Below are 20,762 nucleotides of genomic sequence, written 5' to 3' on the forward strand. Positions count from 1 at the left end.
AGTGTCATTATCCTGTTCCCCAAGTGTCGGTGTCATTATCCTGTACCCCAAATGTCAGTGTCATTATCCTGTACCCCAAGTGTCAGTGTCATTATCCTGTACCCCAAGTGTCAGTGTCATTATCCTATACCCTAAGTGTCATTATCCTGTACCCCAAGTGTTATTATCCTGTACCCCAAGTGGAAGTGTCATTATCCTGTACCCCAAGTGTCAGTGTCATTATCCTGTACCTCTAGTGTCAGTGTCATTATCCTGTACCCCAAGTGTCAGTGTCATTATCCTGTACCCCAAGTGTCAGTGTCATTATCCTATACCCCAAGTGTCAGTGTCATTATCCTGTACCCCAAGTGTCAGTGTCATTATCCTGTACCCCAAGTGTTAGTGTCATTATCCTGTACCCCGAGTGTCAGTGTCATTATCCTGTACCCCAAGTGTCGGTGTCATTATCCTGTACCCCAAGTGTCAGTGTCATTATCCTGTTCCCCAAGTGTCGGTGTCATTATCCTGTACCCCGAGTGTCAGTGTCATTATCCTGTACCCCAAGTGTCAGTTTATTACTGTCTGATATGAAATATCTTTTAGTAATACTCACAGAAGAATTTTTAAGCTGCAAGAATACATAGAAAATCTTTTTCCACAACAAATAGATCATACATCATCCCCTTCAAACTGCTCCTCATCCTCCCAGCAGGGTCCCTTGGATTGGCCATAACTGCCAGATCTGTTCGCCTGCCACCAAAGCGACGTATTATTCTCTTCCTTCCCTAATTCACATCCCAGGGAGATAAGCCCTGCAAGCTGGAAACATTGCAAAATCATAATTACTGAAGATGTTGGCAAATCGTCTTAGTGTTCTCAGTGTGCAGTGTTTGAGGCTTGGAGATAAACCAATGATTATTTAACAGACAGAGAACTGTGTTTTTCCCTTATTAGAGCTAAAAAAGTCAATCTGCATTTTATTTATTAGATGGGTTTAAATTTGAGAATTTATTTCATGTATCAAATATAACATCTGCTTGTTTTACATAACCGTTGTTTTTTTGCCATTTAATACAGTATGTTGGCCATTATCCTGCAGTCAATCCTACTTGTAGAGAAAAACTCCTACCAAGAGACCATATCTGGTTAAGAAAACACATTTCAGTCTCCCTTTTGGAAAATTAGAAGGTACTTCTCTATCTAGGACCCTCATTTAATACTCAAAGCAGAGAGCAGCTGCAAACATCTTCTCTCACTCTGGAGGACCCAGAACGACCATGTATCACATTGATTTAAATTTAAATCTGTGCAATACTTAATTTCCCCTGTGGTGGTGCTGCAGAGAAATTGAAGGCTTGCTGCCAGGTTGATCTTAAGGGCAGCTGATCATGGGAGTTCCCGGCAGAAGGGAACATATGATCAACTTATTGTAAGTGATCCCTTCTTGCAAGAATGAATTGCCCAAAGTGGATACAGTTTTAAAGCAGCTCTGTTAATTCTTCTATGCTTGCTTAAAACCTATAGCCTATATAAAGGGACAGGAATCACAGACTTTCTATCCATGGGAGCAGGGGAAGCAGAACTCATAAACTTTCTATATGTAAAGGTAGGGGAAACAGGGCTCACAGGGTTTCTCTATGAGTAAGTGGAGGAAGCAGGACTCACAAGCTTTCTCTTTAAGTAGGTAGAAGAAGCAGGACTCACAGACATTCTCTATGAGTGGATGGTGGAAGAAGCAGGACTCACAGACATTCTCTATGAGAGGATGGTGGAAGCAGGACTCAAAGGTTTTCTTCATGAGTAGGTGGAGTAAGCAGGACTCACAGACATTCTCTATGAGTGGATGGTGGAAGCAGGACTCAAAGGTTTTCTTCATGAGTAGGTGGAGTAAGCAGGACTCATCGTTTCTTTTAGGTGGGGGGACTCACAGGATTTCTCTATGAGTAGGTGGAGTAAGCAGGACTCACATACATTCTCTATGAGTGGATGGTGGAAGAAGCAGGACTCACAGACATTCTCTATGAGTGGATGGTGGAAGAAGCAGGACTCACAGACATTCTCTATGAATGGGTAGAAGAAGCAGAACTCACAGACATTCTCTATGAATGGGTAGAAGAAGCAGGACTCACAGAAATTCTCTATGAGTGGATGGTGAAAGAAGCAGGACTCACAGACATTCTCTATGAATGGGTAGAAGAAGCAGAACTCACAGACATTCTCTATGAATGGGTAGAAGAAGCAGGACTCACAGAAATTCTCTATGAGTGGATGGTGAAAGAAGCAGGACTCACAGACATTCTCTATGAGTGGATGGTGGAAGAAGCAGGACTCACAGACATTCTCTATGAGTGGATGGTGGAAGCAGGACTCAAAGGTTTTCTTCATGAGTAGGTGGAGTAAGCAGGACTCATCGTTTCTTTTCGGTGGGGGGACTCACAGGATTTCTCTATGAGTGGGTGGGGGAAGCTGGACTCCAAGTTTTTTTTTTTTGTTAGTGGTTATAAGTGGTCGGGAATATCAGGACTCACAGACATTATCTATAAGTGGTTGGGGAAATCAGGACTCATAGGCTTTCTGTATAAGGGAGTGAAAGAAGCAGATATCAGAAGCTTTCTCTATGAATGGGTCGGGGAACCAGAGCTCACAGGCTTCCTCTATGAGTGGTTAGTGGAAAGCAGGACTCACAAACTTTGTCTATAAGTGGTTGGGGAAAGCAAGATTCACAGGCTCTCTATGAGTGGGTGGGAGAAGAAGGACTCAGGCTTTCTCTATGAGTGGAGGGGAAGCAGGACTCACAAGCTTTCTATATTAGTGGAGGGGGAAGCAGGACTCACAAGCTTTCTATATTAGTGGAGGGGGAAGCAGGATTCACTGGCTTTCTATATGGGGGTAGGAGAACCAGGGCTTTCAGGCTTTCCCTATGAACTGGGTGGGGGAAGCAGGATTCACATGCTTTCTATATGGGGGTAGGAGAACCAGGGCTTTCAGGCTTTCCCTATGAACTGGTTGGGGGAAGCAGGGCTCACATGCTTTTTGTATGTGGGGGCAGAGAAGCAGAACTCACAGGCTTTCTCGGTATGTTGGGGAAAGGCAGGATTCTCAGGCTTCTGCTGTTAGTCCTGTCAGCAACAGCTTTTAACATGAAGGTAATGGATTAAATCATGGAATCTATATCCACTGTATAGCCCAGAGCTCAATGTGTCTCCCTCTATTCTATGCTGACCTCAGATCGTGTATATTATGTGACCTAACAAAATTATTTTAAGCACCCAGACCAGCTGAAATGAAGGTGTCCGTGGCTAAAAACGGTCCCACCAAACCAGATAAAACAACAAGAAAATAATTTTAGATCACCTCCTAGACCATCTTTATATACATGAGGGCCAGTAACTTCCCCTCTTCCCAAGCATCATCTAATCTCATACAGACAACTAGTACCAAGTTCAAGACCCCAGAACAGCCATCTACAGATGTATTGCTCTTCTATTTGATATCTTGTTTGGCTGATGTGAGCTTAATACTAGGACAATCCAGAATGCAAAAGGAATTGGGAGAGGAGACTATGTAGTGGTGTCCCTGTGTTAGGGTGGCTGCAGTGGTGAACTAGCTGCAGGCATAGACTCCAGCTTGATTAGATTATGAGTCTCCCACGCTCTGATGTGCCCCAGGTGTCCAGTGACATCACATCCTTATAAGTACACATATGGTTACTGTTGTCAATATAATGAATACAATTCTGGGTGCCCAGATACAATGTTGCTATATATATATATATATATATATATATACACAGTCCATAACAACGACTGTTGACATTTTCCAGATTTCTGTTATTAAGGACTCTGAAGAACCCTTGTCCACACTCAGGCGAGCTGGGTTATTTACTATATGTGAAGCCGGCTATCAATAGAAGATGGTTGTTGAGCTGCAGTTACTCAACAGAATGGTAATGATTACTGCAGCAACACACGGTCAATAGGTTGTGGTTTTCCATTAGAGCATTTTTTTTCATGTGTGATTGAAATGCAAATAACATACAAGCATATAGAAAGCTGGAATAATCTAGATGATAGATACAGTTGTGTTCAAATTTATTCAACCCCCAATGCTGTAAAGGGTTTTAGGGAATTTAGTGTACATTTGTAATTGTGTTCAGAATGAAATCTTACAAGGACTTTTTAAAGAACCAAATGCAACTAAAATGACATCAATTGTTTTTGTAATACAGTATTAAATGTTTTTTTTGTGATTTCTTCATTGACACAATTATTCAACCCCTTAAAGACTACCACTCTTAAGAACAGAAGTTCATTCAAGTGTTTTCGATCAGGTATTGAAAACACCTGTGGATGTCAAGGAGCAGCAATCAAGCATAATAAGCACCAATTAGGCCGATGTAAAAGGACTGTGATACTCAGCTCCTTCTAGAAATTTACTGGTGTGTTTACAAACATGGTGAAGTCAAGAGAATGGTCCAGGAAGACAAGAGAAGAGGTGATTTCTCTTCACAGGAAGGGCAATGGCTATAGGAAGATTGCAAAGATGTTAAACATACCAAGAGACACCATAGGAAGCATCATTCGCAAATTCAAGGCAAAGGGCACTGTTGAAACGCTGCCTGGTCGTGGCAGAAAGAAGATGCTGACTTCGATGGCTGTGCGCTACCTGAAGCGCAAAGTGGAGAAAAGTCCCCGTGTGACTGCTGAGGAACTGAAGAAAGATTTGTCAGATGTGGGCACTGAAGTTTCAACTCAGACAATAAGGCGCACACTGCGTAATGAAGGCCTCCATGCCAGAACTCCCAGGCGCACCCCCTTGCTGTCTCCAAAGAATAAGAAGAGTCGACTGCAGTATGCCAAAGGTCATGTGGACAAACCACAAAAGTTTTGGGATAGTGTTCTGTGGACTGATGAAACAAAATTGGAACTGTTTGGGCCCATGGATCAACGCTATGTTTGGAGGAGGAAGAACAAGGCCTATGAAGAAAAGAACACCTTGCCTACTGTGAAGCATGGCGGGGGGTCAATCATGCTTTGGGGCTGTTTTGCTTCTACAGGTACAGGGAAGCTTCAGCGTGTGCAAGGTACCATGAATTCTCTTCAGTACCAGGAGATATTGGATGAAAATGTGATGCAGTCCGTCACAAACCTGAGGCTTGGGAGACGTTGGACCTTTCAACAGGACAATGATCCCAAGCATACCTCCAAGTCCACTAGAGCATGGTTGCAGATTAAAGGCTGGAACATTGTGAAGTGGCCATCGCAGTCACCAGACTTAAATCCGACTGAGAACCTCTGGTGGGACTTAAAGAAAGCAGTTGTAGCGCGCAAGCCTAAGAATGTGACTGAACTGGAGGCTTTTGCCCATGAAGAATGGGCGAAGATACCCGTAGATCGCTGCAAGACACTTGTGTCAAGCTATGCTTCACGTTTACAAGCTGTTATAACTGGAAAAGGATGTTGTACTAAGTACTAAGATTGAATGTCACTTGGGGGTTGAATAAAACTGATAATGATGTGAGCACAGAAAAGACATTTGTGGTTATTTTATTATAAATGTTATGTTATATTTGTCTGACTTACAAGGGCCTCTTTGATTTAATTGTAAACAAGATGACTGAAATGATCAAAATCAATGTCAAACTGGCCAAAACACTCAATTTCAGTGGGGGTTGAATAATTTTGAACACAACTGTAGATAGATAGATAGATAGAAGACAGATAGATAGACAGTAGATAGATAAATAGATAGATATGAGATAGATAGATAGATAGATAGATAGATAGATAGATAGATAGATAGATATGAGATAGATAGATAGATAGATAGATAGATAGATAGATAGATAGATATGGGATGGATAGATAGATAGATAGATAGATAGATAGATAGATAGATATGAGATAGATAGATGGATAGACAGATAATAGATAGATATGAGATAGATAGATAGATAGATAGATAGATAGATAGATAGATAGATAGATAGATAGATAGATAGATAGATAATAGATAGATAGATAGATAATAAATAGATAGATAGATAGATAGATAGATAGATAGATGGATAGATAGATAATAGATAGATATGAGATAGATAGATAGATAGATAGATAGATAGATAGATAGATAGATAGATAGATAGATAGATAGATATGGGATGAATAGATAGATAGATAGATAGATAGATAGATAGATAGATAGATAGATAGGAGATAGATAGATGGATAGATAGATAATAGATAGATATGAGATAGATAGATAGATAAGATAGGAGATAGATGGATAGATAGATATGAGATAGATAGATGGATAGATAGATAATAGATAGATATGAGATAGATAGATAGATAATAGATAGATAGATAGATAGATAGATAGGAGATAGATAGATAGATAGATAGATAGATAGATAGATAGATGGATAGATAGATAGGATATGAGATAGATAGATAGATAGATAGATAGATAGATAGATAGATAGATAGATAGATAGATAGATGGATAACAGATAGATAACAGATAGATAGTAGATAGAATAATTACTGACATAGGTTGTTGATTACAGACTGCAGTCGTTCGCCTCGATCGTGTGCACTCTGTAGCCACAGAGACAATAAGAGTAAATTACTGAAATTGATGAACCTACATCTTTTCTCCGGATAATGACACTATTATTTTGTCCTATTTTCTCCCAAGTGCTCTCGCTCTAGTGTCATCTCACACAGACAAGTCCTTGTGACACTAATAAAATTAGCTGCTTTGCTTTGTTGTGATCCTCTGGGCCTATAGCGTAATACATAATATAACAGGGGAGGAGAGGAGTGCTGTGTCTGACACAGACAACACAATAGAATTAATTATGTTATCTACCAAGTACAATTTTCTGTCCTTGTAAACAGTCTCAATGTGAGTCACAATCTAAATGCCTCGTTGTCAAGCAGAATAAAATGCAGATATTTTTCTTCTCTGAAGCACATTATCTCATAAATTTCAAAAAATAAACATTTTTTTAATTGTCTCCTACAGTACGCACACTAGATTGTCCAGTCTTCTGCAGCTCACTTTACTGTGTAGACTGAAACAGAGTCAGCACAGTCATCTCAGTATAATTAGAAGGTAGAGTCAGCAGAGTCATCTAGTTTACATCAGTGTGTTGGATCACCAGAGTCATCTCATTATCATTAGACAGACAGGATTAAAAATTATCTCATTTCCCTTAGAGAAAAGGATTAACTCACTTATATCATAATTAGAAGGCAGGGTCAGTAGAGTCATTCTAAGAAAAAAGCAGCAGTGTCCAGCTCTCAGGTGACTAATTCAGCACAGATCTGGGTGGTATTCAGCAGAGTCATCTCATTATCATTAGAGGGACGGGGTTAAAAGTTATGTCATTACTCTTATAGGGCAGGGCCAGCTCCGTTATCTCGTTATAATTAGAAGGCAGGGTCAGCAGAGTGATATCATTTTTAGTAGCATTTAGGGTCAGCAGAGTCATCCTATTAGAGGGCAGCATTCGAAGAGACATCTCATTATAATTAAAAGCAGAGTCAGCAGAGTCATCTCATTATCATTAGATGGACACGTTTAAAACTGATCTCATTTCCTGAGTCACCTTCAGTCATCTCATTAAAATTGGACGGTGGGGTCAGCAGAGTCATCTCGCTTTCATTAGAGGGCAGGATTCCCAGAGTAATCTCATTCTCATCAGAAGGCAGAGTCAGCAGAGTCATCTCATTATCATTATTCTCTTGGGTTTCCGCCCAGAAAAAAGGATTTAGCAGCTCATTGGTTGATGATGCGACCTTACATGAGTGACCCTGATTCTGAGTGGTCAGTGCTTGCGTTGCAGTTGTAGCCTTTCGAGTCATCCGCACACAAGCCAACAGTTTAGACTCAAAGTAAACCCTAGTAATAGAGTAAGAGGTAAAACGTAACTGAATGCCCATAAGGTACTGTACAGACCTCCCAGTTTTTGAATCTTAACCTACCCCCTCCCCCCCATCCTCCTCCATATTCTCAATAATACCTCTGCTTCTTTGGATAAAATATTTCATTGTGACAGTCCGTCAAATATGAAACTGTTGGAAATCATAATTTAAAAAAAAAAGAAAACAAAAGACTGGAGCTGTCAGTACACTTTGTAAATCGCTGATCAGAATGTTCCGCTTTTTAAATAAAGGCTCCTAATTATTAGATTTTATTTTTGTCTTAAAATCAACAAAAGAAATGCAGTCTGGAATTGCCAATTACACTCGCTGCAAAATAAAAATTGAAAGTTGAGCTTCAACTAATTAGGAGGGGAAAGTTGATTACCGAGGAGATGACAAAAATCTATTTTCTTTTATTCAATTTCCATTAGGTTAAAATTACGAGAAATTCAAACTGGACTCCTCAGCACGACAGAGGCAGGCATTTTGGTAAATGAATTTTTTTTTATTTTCATGTAACTTATTACTTTACGAGGGATTAGTAATTTTATGATTGTATTTTATGACCTGGTTTCATGAAGAGCTTCCAGATCTGTCCTCAGCCATGGACAGGTCAGGTCCACTAAGAAATAAAGATTAAAATAATGAAAACCAACTTATTGATTTCAATGGATTTCTTCATTATATGGACTCCACTGATTGCTAGGGGTTCGGAAGTCTGGACCCTTACAGTAATATCATCATTGTAATTGGTTGTCCAACTGGACACATAGTGAAAGCAGCCAATCATGGAGGATCCAAAAAGTGGAACCCAACTGATTAAAAGGGTTGTCTCCTGAAGACATCCCTCTTTGGATGAAAGAAGGATAGGGTCGTAACCAGCTGATAGTAAGGGGTCTGGTTACTCTGATCCTAGGCATTCAGACGTTATGAAAGTTTAAGGTGTTTTCTGGGATTCCGGATCGGTCATCAGTATCTGATTGTTGGGGTTCAACTCTTCCCCCCATCTGTTTGAAGACGACATGAAACTATGTTGAGAATGCGGCCCCTTTCTAATCCAATGAAATCACTTTTATCGGTCACATGGCCCAGTTGTTTACAATACAATATGTGGCACTGTGCTTGGTTAGCTGTGAAGAGGCTGCAGTGCTTGGTTAGCTTAATGTGGGCTCAGAATGCATGTGGAACCTGCATTCCCTGAATGTAATGGAAGCCAGTATGGCACCAGTTAATGTGGTACTTAGAGTGTTAGGGTCTTATCTTACTGAGATCGCCTTGACGTTTGGCAGATGGGCCCAAAAAATTTTGTACAAAATGATTTGCCAAGCATCTCAAATTTTTTAGCCTAGCATTTGCACCATAATACTTTTTATTATTTTGGCATTATTGTACTTTAGTTGGTTTGCAGAGTGCTGTTGCATTGTATATTTTTTTTTGCTTTTGTGCTTTTAGCCATGACAACGCGCACCTGCGCACTGGATGTGCTGACTGACCCCCAATTTTTCTTTGGATGTCATTTCCTGTGTGCCGAGAGGGAACCAGAAAGATGCCGTTTAGCTTTCCGTTCTTCTGATCTGTCAGAAGAAGACTGTTGCATCCTTTGTCATCCATTTGAGCCATTTCCGTTTGAGATCCGTTTTTTTAGACGGAACAAAGTCCTGTATGCCGTATTTTTTTTTGCTGTCAGATCTCAAATGGAAATGGCTCAAACAGATGACAAATGATGCAACGGGATCTGATTTTTTACTGGGTCCTGTTTTTTTTAAACGGTGATGTGAACTCAGACTTATTGAATTATTTTTTACTGTTCTGACCCCTTTTCACAAAATTTGAACTAACGTATAAATCCTGTAAGAGAAAAGCATTAGAGGTCTTCTAGAAAAAGCTGAAAACCCAACCAGAACTCCTCGCAGGACAAGGACCCAACAACCCAATCAATGACCATAAAAACACCACCATCCCTAATTCTTCTACAGGATTTTCACTGTACACCAGTTAAAACGCTCTTCTACAATGACTCTCCTGTAAATGAATGGCAATGCCCTCCCACCCGCGCCTCCTTCTCCTTCTCTGTCCTTCCATAGACTGAGGAGACTGTAAATTCTTAGGTTCACAGAGCACTTAGACTTGTCAGCGCTGAACACAGAGCCGTTCTCTATCAGGGCCCTGAATGAAACGCTTCCTTTCGGTATTGCGAGCCGTAAAAATTTTTCTAGAAAGAAAGATTCCATTCATCAGTTGCTCCAGTAAATGACCCCCTCCTTTTATTTACCCCTCCCTCCCTGTAAAGAGGCATCGACCAGAAAAGAGTATATCGATGTGTCAACTTTGGGACTGGGATACTAGTACCTATCGCAAGTAGAAATATGGCAATTTCGCTGGAAACCCCACCAAGGAGTAACGACCACACCTACATAATGATAGGCAACTGCACCATCACAATGTGCCTCCCATAAATAATGCCAGAAGACTACCCAAACAGAGCCAGCAGAGTGCCCCCGATAAGAGTGACTCTCTAGGACTACGCCAACACCATGTACAATACTTCTAGTTCACTAACCCCATGTGTAATCCCATCCTGCAGTCATATCGTACTCCCCTCCCTCTATCAGATGACTTGACTACAGAATCTGACTACATTTTAATCTAATGTAGTCTGTTGCCATGGTAAATAATGCCAACAGTACAGTGTCCCCTCACAAGCAGTGACAATAGAGCGCTTCTATGAATATATGGCTGGTTGACTAAATACAGCTATCCATAGCCTTCAAAATAGTTGACTATGACTGTTACTTGCATTTTCCAATAACAGCCGGAAGAGCAGCTCTGAGGCACAAACTGCTGCCCCTACAAGTAGAGATGAGCGAACTGTAGAAAACTTTGATTCGGCTGCCTTGCCGAATTTCAAAAAGAAATTCCCTTTGTGACAAATTACTTAATCACGAAGCACATTTCTTTGTCAATAGCGGACACAATAACGGGGAACTGCGATTGCGCCGACCCCACCGCGGCATCTGTGATTAAAAAAAAAGAGCTTTCAGGGGTTAATCGGTGAAAAAAATAAAAAATAAAATATGCTTATCCATTTGAGCGCGAAGAGGCTGCCGCGGCCATCTTGTTTGAAGATCCTGCGCGGTGCGTGATGACATAATCCTGCTTGCAGGTGTGGTGATGTCATACATCACCATGCACAAGATGTCGCGCAGGATGAGTGTAATTTTTTTTTTACCACCATTTAAGGGAAAATTGATTCATTACCAACAAAGCACGAGGAAATTCGGCTTAACGGCGAATCAAATTTTTCCTGAAATTCGGATCGAAGTCTACTTTGAAAACTTCAGATATAAAAATTAAGAGATGATTTCCTTACCCCGTGTCCAATCCCATCCTGCAGTCATGTATCTATCAGATAGAGTGGATTATAACATGAATCTGACTACATGAATCTGACTACATGTTAATATTATGTAGTCTGTTACCATGGTAACACACGGATCTGTACTGAAGCAGGATATACAAAATTGTAGTATTTTTTTTTAAATCTTTTAATCAAGATGACTCGCAAAGTTGCTTCATTTGCTATTACAAATGAATCACAGAAATGCAGAGGTGGCTGAAAAAGTGTCCAGACCCTGTGGAGTAATTGATTCTGTGGAATAAATTTATATAAATGTGGCAGTAAACATGGTATACGACGGAAACTAAAATAATCATAAAAAATAAACATTTTGAAAGAAAGCCAAAAGAGAGTGAGTCAGTCCAGTGCTGTAGTTGTAATTCATTGTTATTTGTGCTACAGTGAGGTATGGTGGATCACCGGAGCAGAAATCTGCCGAGTTCTTTATGGTTCTGGTGTAGCAGGAGTTTTGTTTAACTAAAGAAGTTGGGATAAAAAAAATTGACTTATCTGCAACTTTTTAGCAATTTTTGCTGCTTTTCTTTAACAGCCAAATTGCAACTCTAAAATAGTTGCAGACAAGTCACCCTAAGGTTACACGGCGTTATGTTGTGAGACAGGAAGCATATACTACCAAGACTCTTCTTCCTCGTGCACATTGTCACACGCCTTTGGGTTCCTGTTTGGTGCTGCTCAGTCCTTTCAATTAGGATTTTTTTTTGGGGGGGGGGGAGGTGCTGTCAAGAAGAGATAATACCCCCCAAATCCTGACTTAGGCCTCTCACCCAATTAAGACAGTACTCTCTGCTTTGCACAATCAACCCGGAACAGCTGTCTGCAGATGAGACGCTGGCTTATTTATTATCCAAGTCATGTGTCAAGGCCTGTTTATAGGGTCGAACATTGACTTATAGGATAGCTGCCTTACATCTGGTGGCATCAGAGGTGGGGCTTGTTAAGAGCTCATTTGCATCCCATCCTTTCAATTAGTTACATTAAAAATAAGTAAATTAAATAAATACAATTTTCAAAATAAACAAATAGATAAAAATTGATCACTTTAGTTAACAAGCATTTATTTTTATTTTTATTTTTCATTTTTTGAGCATTGCATTCCAAGAGCTACAACTTTTTTGTCAATATAGTCATATGAGGGCTTATTTTTGTATAAGTTGTAGTTTTCAATGGCACCATTTTGGGGGACACATAACTGGGGCGGAATGAAAATAAAAACTGCCCCCATTTCATTTTTACATTGTAAATATTCTTTTAAACTATTATTATTTTATTTTTTTCAATAACACCTTATTTAATTCTTGATTTTACTTTCTCTGATCGCTCACATGGTACACTGTACTACTTATGTGGTACAGTGTATTATGTTGTCAGGCAATCTGTTAGGCTGCGCCTCTGGCATGGCCTATTAGGCATACAAAGAGGGCAGGGCAGGGGCCATTCATTGTGAATTGATCAAAGTGATCAAAAAATCATGCACACTCTAAGGCCTCATGCACACGACCGCTGTTGTGTTCCGCGTCCGTTGTTCGGGATTTTGTGTGGGTCTGTGGAAAACTCGGATAATGCACCGTTTGTCATCCGCGTCCGTGATCCGTGTTTCCAGTCCGTCAAAAAAATATGACCTGTCCTATTTATTTCACGGACAACGGTTCGCGGACCCATTCAAGTCAATGGGTCCGTGAAAAAACACGAAGTCACACAAGATTGTCATCCGCGTCCGCGCGTCCGCGTCCGTTTTTTTCCCTATCATTTGCATGGCAAACTTGACTTAGATTTTTTTTCACTTTCCTTCATGTCTGGTGATCCTCCAAAAATAAAGGAAGACACACGGAAACAAAAACGGAAACGGATCACGGAACAACGGAACCCCGTTTTGCATGAGGCCTAAAATAGTATCATTAAAAACTACAGATCATCCCGCAAAAAAAATGAACCCTAACCCTTAGATGTAGCTATAAAAAAGTTATGGGGGGGTCAAAATAGGGTAATGCAAAGAAAAAAAATATTTTCCAAAGTTTTAATTTTTTCTTAAAAACATTAAAAAAAAACTATAAAAATGTGGTATCACTGTAATCGTACTGACCCAGGGAATGAAGAGAAGGGGCAAGTCGTAACCGAATAAGAAGTGCTGTCAAAACATGGAGTAAAAAAAACAAAATGCAAAAAAAATTTAAAATCGTCATGTTCGGAAGGGTTAATATGTACATCTTTAAATTTACATCATTTTTAAAGTCCCAGATAAAAAAATAAATGACCATTTTATAGGCTGAATAACCTGCATCCGCTATAGACCGATGCAGCAGAGCCGCGTACAGCCGTAGACACGGCGCAAACAATGCCCACCCCTGCTATAGGCGACCAAAGACTCCACGTGACAAGACCTAATAGTCACAACAATCGTTACAAGATATTTGTGTGCGTCTCGGTGACATGAACATGACACATGGTTGCAGAGCAAGAAAATCTGCTGTCATGGTGTTTTCTTTTGCCATGTAACCGGCGTGCCTGCCAGATCTCCACACACCGCTGAATCTCTTGTGCCGGAGTCTGACAGGTCCGGGTCACATCTGCACTGACAATGCTGCGGCTGGTTGGCTCCGCTGCCTCTTGGACTGCAATTAATGGAATCTCTTTATATATTTGTGCCGTTTTGTTCAATGCAGGATTTCATTCTGTTGGAAAAAAAAAAGACCATTGATTTAAGTAATGTCCGGCACCCACACAGCGTGATAAGTGCCCATGAGCCGAGCATGGTGGTTCGCAGAGAGAAGGTCAAAAAGGTGAGCCCTCCCCAATATTACCTCTCGTGCAAGGACCCGGTCCGGTCCGTAGTATAATCCAGGAAAACAACGAAAAAAATGTCATTTTTCTTTGTTTTCCAGGTTCATGTTCCTGTAACAGGTCCGTAAATGCTCCGCTGCCGTCATATAGGACCTCCACTAAATTTCTTCCAGAACCAAACAATGGAACAAGCCGCATTTTTAGTCCCATGTTTTACTGCGGGGGTTCCGGGTTACAGATGGGAAAATCAATTCTAAAATTAGGAAATTCGGCCCACATTTTTTTTTTTATTCTGTGCCTAACAAAATGAATTTGTGTGATTCAATTTAGGAGAATCAATGAAAGAAACAGAGATGTGCAGGCAATTGGGACACTTTCATTCGGCTCGAATTTATTTAGACCCGAAACTGAACGGACCTGAGTTTAAAATTTTAAGAATTTGCTCATCTCTAGTCTCTTCTTTTAAAACCCATGCAAGATTTAAAGGCTATGGACACCTTCGGAGGCAATATTTGTTTATGATTGCATGTTACTCATTTTTGGATAAAAATCGTATTTTCAATTGGCCTTTATTAAAAATATTGAGTCATTCTGTCACAAAGGGTTAACAGTTTTTCTAACTGTGTGACTGGTACTTTCACTTTCACTTTGTGCCGGTCATCTGAACTACTAAGAAATCATAAACACTTATTTAAGCCGCATTCTTATCGGTAAGATAAGAATTGAGATACAATAAGTCTTTATAATGTCAGAGATAAGGAGCCCATCAGCTCCCCAAGTGACGGAAAAGACAGAAAATCCACAGGCTGCTACTAGAGCATCTCAGCTCTATACACAAAAAATTACTCCATATTTTTAATGAAGACCAATTGAAAAAATTATTTTTAGATCAAAATAAGTACAATGCAATAATGAAAAAAATTGCCCCCAAAGGTGTACATAGCCTTTAAGCCTAACTAAAAACATAAGTGGTTCTCAGATGAATGACATCGTTTTTCCAACCTCTATTGGTACTGTTGGTCATGTGACCCTCGGGATGGCGGTAGTTGGAGGCTGTTGCTGGATCTAACTAGATCTTTATGACCATAACAATAAAAAATACATATAAAATTACTCTGCTATAAGAGACCGCCTACATCGATCATTCAATGCTTGCTCCGATCCAGTCACCCAAGAACAGACATGTAACATACCATAAATAAAGGGGACTCTGCAGGACTTTTATATTGATAAAACCATCCTTAGGATCGATGGGGGTCCAACTATCAGGACCCATACCCAGTTGGTTTTGTCCCCATGTATGTTGGGAACCATCACTGGAAAACTGTCTCCAAGAGTGCTACAACCTTAGAAACAAACTGTAGTGTAAATGCTAGGACCTCCTGATGCAGAGAGGCAGGCAATGTGGTGGCAACACGTAGTACCTGAAAAGGGCCACATTTTTATCTCTGCTATGACCACTACTGGAATGGGAAAAGAAAAATGGACAGAAGTTACATCATCTCATGCCCCATCTGCACTATTAGGCTAGGGCTACATTTGTATGCAACTTTTTGTCGCACCAATGTCGCGCAATCATTTTTATAATGGTAGTTTATGGTGTCGCACTCCATTCAAGATGGATCTTTCTGCGACTGTCGCAAAGACTACCATTATAAAAATTGACGCGCGGCACATGTTGCAGTGTAGTTGTGCCCTATGTGTCGCGCGGCCCTAGCCTTAATCAGCTTTTTAAAAAATCAATACGTTCAGGTGAAGATTCTGATTCAGCTGGGCATTTTAGTTTATTTTCTAGAGATATGTTGCTGATACTTAAATACAAGGGGTGACATCAATTAAAAATTTCGTCTTAAAGGGATTTTCCAGGGACAATAAAAAAAATAATTTAAAAATCAAACAACCACCTCTAGAGATGGCCTTGCGGTTCGCCTGGCGATCGTTTCGCGGCGAACTTTGCGTGTTCGCGATTCGCCGAACTTATGGAGATTTTCGCGCCCGCCATATTCTTTTACATTGTGAAGAACTTTGACCTATGACACATCCATCAGGTGGTACAGGACAGCCAATTGAGACGTTTCAGCACATGGACATACCCCCTACCTTATAAATAGACCTAATCTGGCCGCCGTTTTACATTCAGTATTTTTTCATTGTAGGGAGAGGTTGCTGTGTGGAGCAGGGACAGGCTGTTAGGGACACCAAACGCTAGCTAATAGGGCCACAAAAGTCCTATTATGGACTGGTATAGGTGCGCTATCGATAGGTGTGATACACAGAGGGGTGCGATATACTTATAGTTTTATAATGAGTCAAAAACACATAGATCTATATAGTGATCACCTGGAAGTCAGGGGCCTCGGGGCTAGGGGCTTACTAGGGCCATTTTTATATAGGGTAAGGTTCCGGACAGGGTCGCTCTTATCAGGGCGGGTGGTCTGTGGTTAGGCTATCAGGGCCAGAATAGCCCCCCCTGTAGGGCAATATCAGGGACAGTTCTTTGCCCACCCTGTCCTCCAATACCACATCATCATCTAGCCCAGGGATGGATTTTGCTTTCCCTCCGGGATTCATCGATGTGCACTGGAACCCCCCGGATTGTGGTCGGACATATGGTTTCTGATTTGGTGCCGCCGAGCACTTGTTATTGCCGACCACATCCATGCTTTTTGCTTAACTTTAATAATTTAATTTATTTTCATTTTGAGGGATATCTTTTCCATTCACACGTCCGCAAAATGGGTCCGCATCCGTTCTGCAATATTTCGGGGTGCAGACCCATTCATTTTCAATTAGCGGGGTGTTATATACCAATATACTTTCTTTATAGTTCATTTGGGTACTGTATAGTGCAATTGCGCATGCGCGTACGCGAAAATTATATTGCCGATATTTCGCATTGAAAAATATTATGAATGGAGATCGCAAATTCGAATAATCCATCTGGTGTCACTGTCCATGTTGTGGGACTATTTGTGCGCTTCTAGTAATTATTTCTTGGCTGCAAATATGAGCCGAAGGTTTTTCAGGTTCGCCTGCCATTAAAATAAATGGGACCATTTGATCGCGTTCGCAAACCTTCCCGGCAGATGTTTGTCCATCACTATCCACCTTCAACCAATCACTGGTTGAGGTGGGTTGCAGAATGCTGGAGCAGGTCTCTGTTGGTATTTCTAGGGTGTTGAAATGCGGAGCAGTGGGGACCAGACCAGGGTCAGAACAGCAGTGGACTAGGATCGGAGAAGGTGAGTAATTTTTAGGTAATTTTTAAGGACTTATCCTTAGGATACACACCATGAACGTGTGATCGGTAGGGTCAGATCCAAGCCATATGGTATGTGCCACTATGTCCGGTACTGCAGTGTATGGACGCTGCCCCTTGGAAATCAATATGGCTTCTCTCATTCCCAGTCTTCCTATCCCACCGCATTACCCCAAACCCAACCATTCCACAGGAAATGTAGCATTACAGGACAACCACTCAAACCAATAGTTATCCAAGTAATGGGGGGTCATGAAGAGCAGCTCTTTGTTCGGGCACCTAGAAGGAGGTTCCAAGTCCCTCTATGATGCCCATAGTCCTAATAGGTATATGGAAAGGGGTTGGCCCATAGATTGGCCTGGACGCCTGCTGTACATTTATGGTAGCTCCTAGTCTGCTCAGATTTATGAGGGGTTAAAACAGTATTTTCCCAGTGTCTGGAAATAAATCTCGCCGCTGTATGTGGCATAATCTCCCGTGAATGCAGCACTCACCATTGCTTTGACAGCCGGGTATCAGCGTGACTGGGGAGAGCGCTGCTCCTCTCCTCATAGACAATGGGACAATTTGACATTAATTTCCATTAATTTCCATCACCGGTTAATCTATAGCTATTGTCTCCGCAGTAGGCAACGGATGTCGGCTGCAGAATGTATGTCACAGCGCTGTCTGACTCGTCTCCGCTCCCCATTATCCGCACCAGTTTTATATTAGTTAGGGAATAATCAACAGGGCAAGTTTTTCAATCAAAGGGGTTGTTTGCTTTATACAAGACAATTACATGCTGCCGGCCTTGGAGACTTGGGGCCACACCCTGCAAGGTAGAAGCAAGAGCCACGCCAAGCACTGCTGCCAACAGGAGAGGGAGACAAGTAATAGTGAGTGCAGCTCTGGAGTATAATACAGGATGTAACTCAGGATCAGTACAGGATAAGTAATGTATGTACACAGTGACTGCACCAGCAGAATAGTGAGTGCAGCTCTGGAGTATAATACAGGATGTAACTCAGGATCAGTACAGGATAAGTAATGTATGTACACAGTGACTCTACCAGCAGAATAGTGAGTGCAGCTCTGGAGTATAATACAGGATGTAACTCAGGATCAGTACAGGATAAGTAATGTATGTACACAGTGACTGCACCAGCAGAATAGTGAGTGCAGCTCTGGAGTATAATACAGGATGTAACTCAGGATCAGTACAGGATAAGTAATGTATGTACACAGTGACTGCACCAGTAGAATAGTGAGTGCAGCTCTGGAGTATAATACAGGATGTAACTCAGGATCAGTACAGGATAAGTAATGTATGTACACAGTGACTGCACCAGTAGAATAGTGAGTGCAGCTCTGGAGTATAATACAGGATGTAACTCAGGATCAGTACAGGATAAGTAATGTATGTACACAGTGACTGCACCAGCAGAATAGTGAGTGCAGCTCTGGAGTATAATACAGGATGTAACTCAGGATCAGTACAGGATAAGTAATGTATGTACACAGTGACTGCACCAGCAGAATAGTGAGTGCAGCTCTGGAGTATAATACAGGATGTAACTCAGGATCAGTACAGGATAAGTAATGTATGTACACAGTGACTGCACCAGCAGAATAGTGAGTGCAGCTCTGGAGTATAATACAGGATGTAACTCAGGATCAGTACAGGGTAAGTAATGTATGTGCACAGTGACTGCACCAGCAGAATAGTGAGTGCAGCTCTGGAGTATAATGCAGGATGTAACTCAGGATCAGTACAGGATAAGTAATGTACAGTATGTACACAGTGACTCCACCAGCAGAATAGTGAGTGCAGCTCTGGAGTATAATACAGGATGTAACTCAGGATCAGTACAGGGTAAGTAATGTATGTACACAGTGACTGCACCAGCAGAATAGTGAGTGCAGCTCTGGAGTATAATACAGGATGTAACTCAGGAGCAGTACAGGATAAGTAACACATACTACATATCAGTGGATAAGAGGTGCCCCCCACCATTTTATATAACAGCTCCATGGTGTCTGGATCTTCACCCTGTGTTTGTGCAGGTTTTCTCCAATTTCCTCTAAAAACATACTGTTAGGTTACTTTGGAAAATGTGCCTCCAAATATGATGCTAAACTTGGAGAATGAAGAAGCACAGGCTGTGGAGATCCCCTATTTATTGTGCACCCCTTGGTGGCCAGGTACCTCCTTTATCCTCTGTAACATGCCTGCACCTGGGTAGTCAGGAGCCATTAATATCTCCTTAGCACTCTCTGTCATTTTTCTATGTCAAGTTGTTAAGCAAACACTTTGACCCGGTGATTCAGAACACAGCGTGCACATGTAACGCCGCGCTGGTTTACAAGCTCCACAATGCATTCCAGTCACTGGGGATCTTACTCAGCAGAAGAAAATACATTTCCTTCTAACCAGTGGATTGTCCTGCCGAGCGTCTCTTGCTGCAGTGCTCAGGTTAGGAGGACCTCCAAGCCTCGTCCTTGAGAAAGACGAGTACAGATGAGATGAGCAGCTCACTCTTTCCATCCATTTCCATCCATTTCTAGAATGCAGACAGACGGAAGACATTACTTGTCTAATTTATTGTACCTGTAGTTAACACCAGTAGTTTGATACCATTACTTATTCAAATTAGCTCTCCTCCAGAAGGAAGAAAACCGTCTCACTAGTGCCACCTGTTGGAATAAGCTAGATGACATAAGCGAACCAGCTGGGGTTAGGGTTGCCATCTGGAGGAGAACTAATTATAATACCCTTTTTTGCCCATGGTGCATTGCCGATAGACATCTGGGTCTCGTTAATAAGAACCAGCAACCCCCAAAACCCCTGTGATCTAGAGAGTTTTACCAGATGTAATGGACTTAAAGGGGTTGTCCGGGTTCAGAGCTAACCCTTATTTTGACCCAGGCAGCCCACCTGATGTTAGCATTGGAGCATCTCATGCTGCGATGCACTCCCTTGCCCTGCGCTAGATCGTGCAGGGCATGGGCTATTGCCGGGTGGAAGCTTCCATGGAGAGCCCGGTTCGTCACCGGAACTCCTGAAAATGCCTTTGTGGGCAAAGGAGAGCATCGGACCATGAACTGCTCCGATGGTCAAGTCTGCGGTGTGAAAATGGAGTTATGTCCGGATTCAGCTCTGAACCTGGACAACCCCTTTAAAGGTGAGTGGGTGCTCAATCTTGATGGAATCGGTGCCCCCTCTGGTAACAGACTCTACTGGTCAATGTCATCATGCCAGGCTTGTAACAGCACCATCTGGTACTTGCATGATCTCTTGCAGAATAAAATGGTTTAGTGACCCTCCTGCTGCTACATTTGGGGTGTTTTTTGTGATCAGAAGGTCTTGTGTAGAGTCACAGTACCCATGGAGAAGAAGAATGGACTAACCTGGTCT

The sequence above is a fragment of the Bufo bufo genome, chromosome 3 (genome assembly GCF_905171765.1).
Source record: "Bufo bufo chromosome 3, aBufBuf1.1, whole genome shotgun sequence".
In the NCBI taxonomy this organism is placed as follows: domain Eukaryota; kingdom Metazoa; phylum Chordata; class Amphibia; order Anura; family Bufonidae; genus Bufo; species Bufo bufo.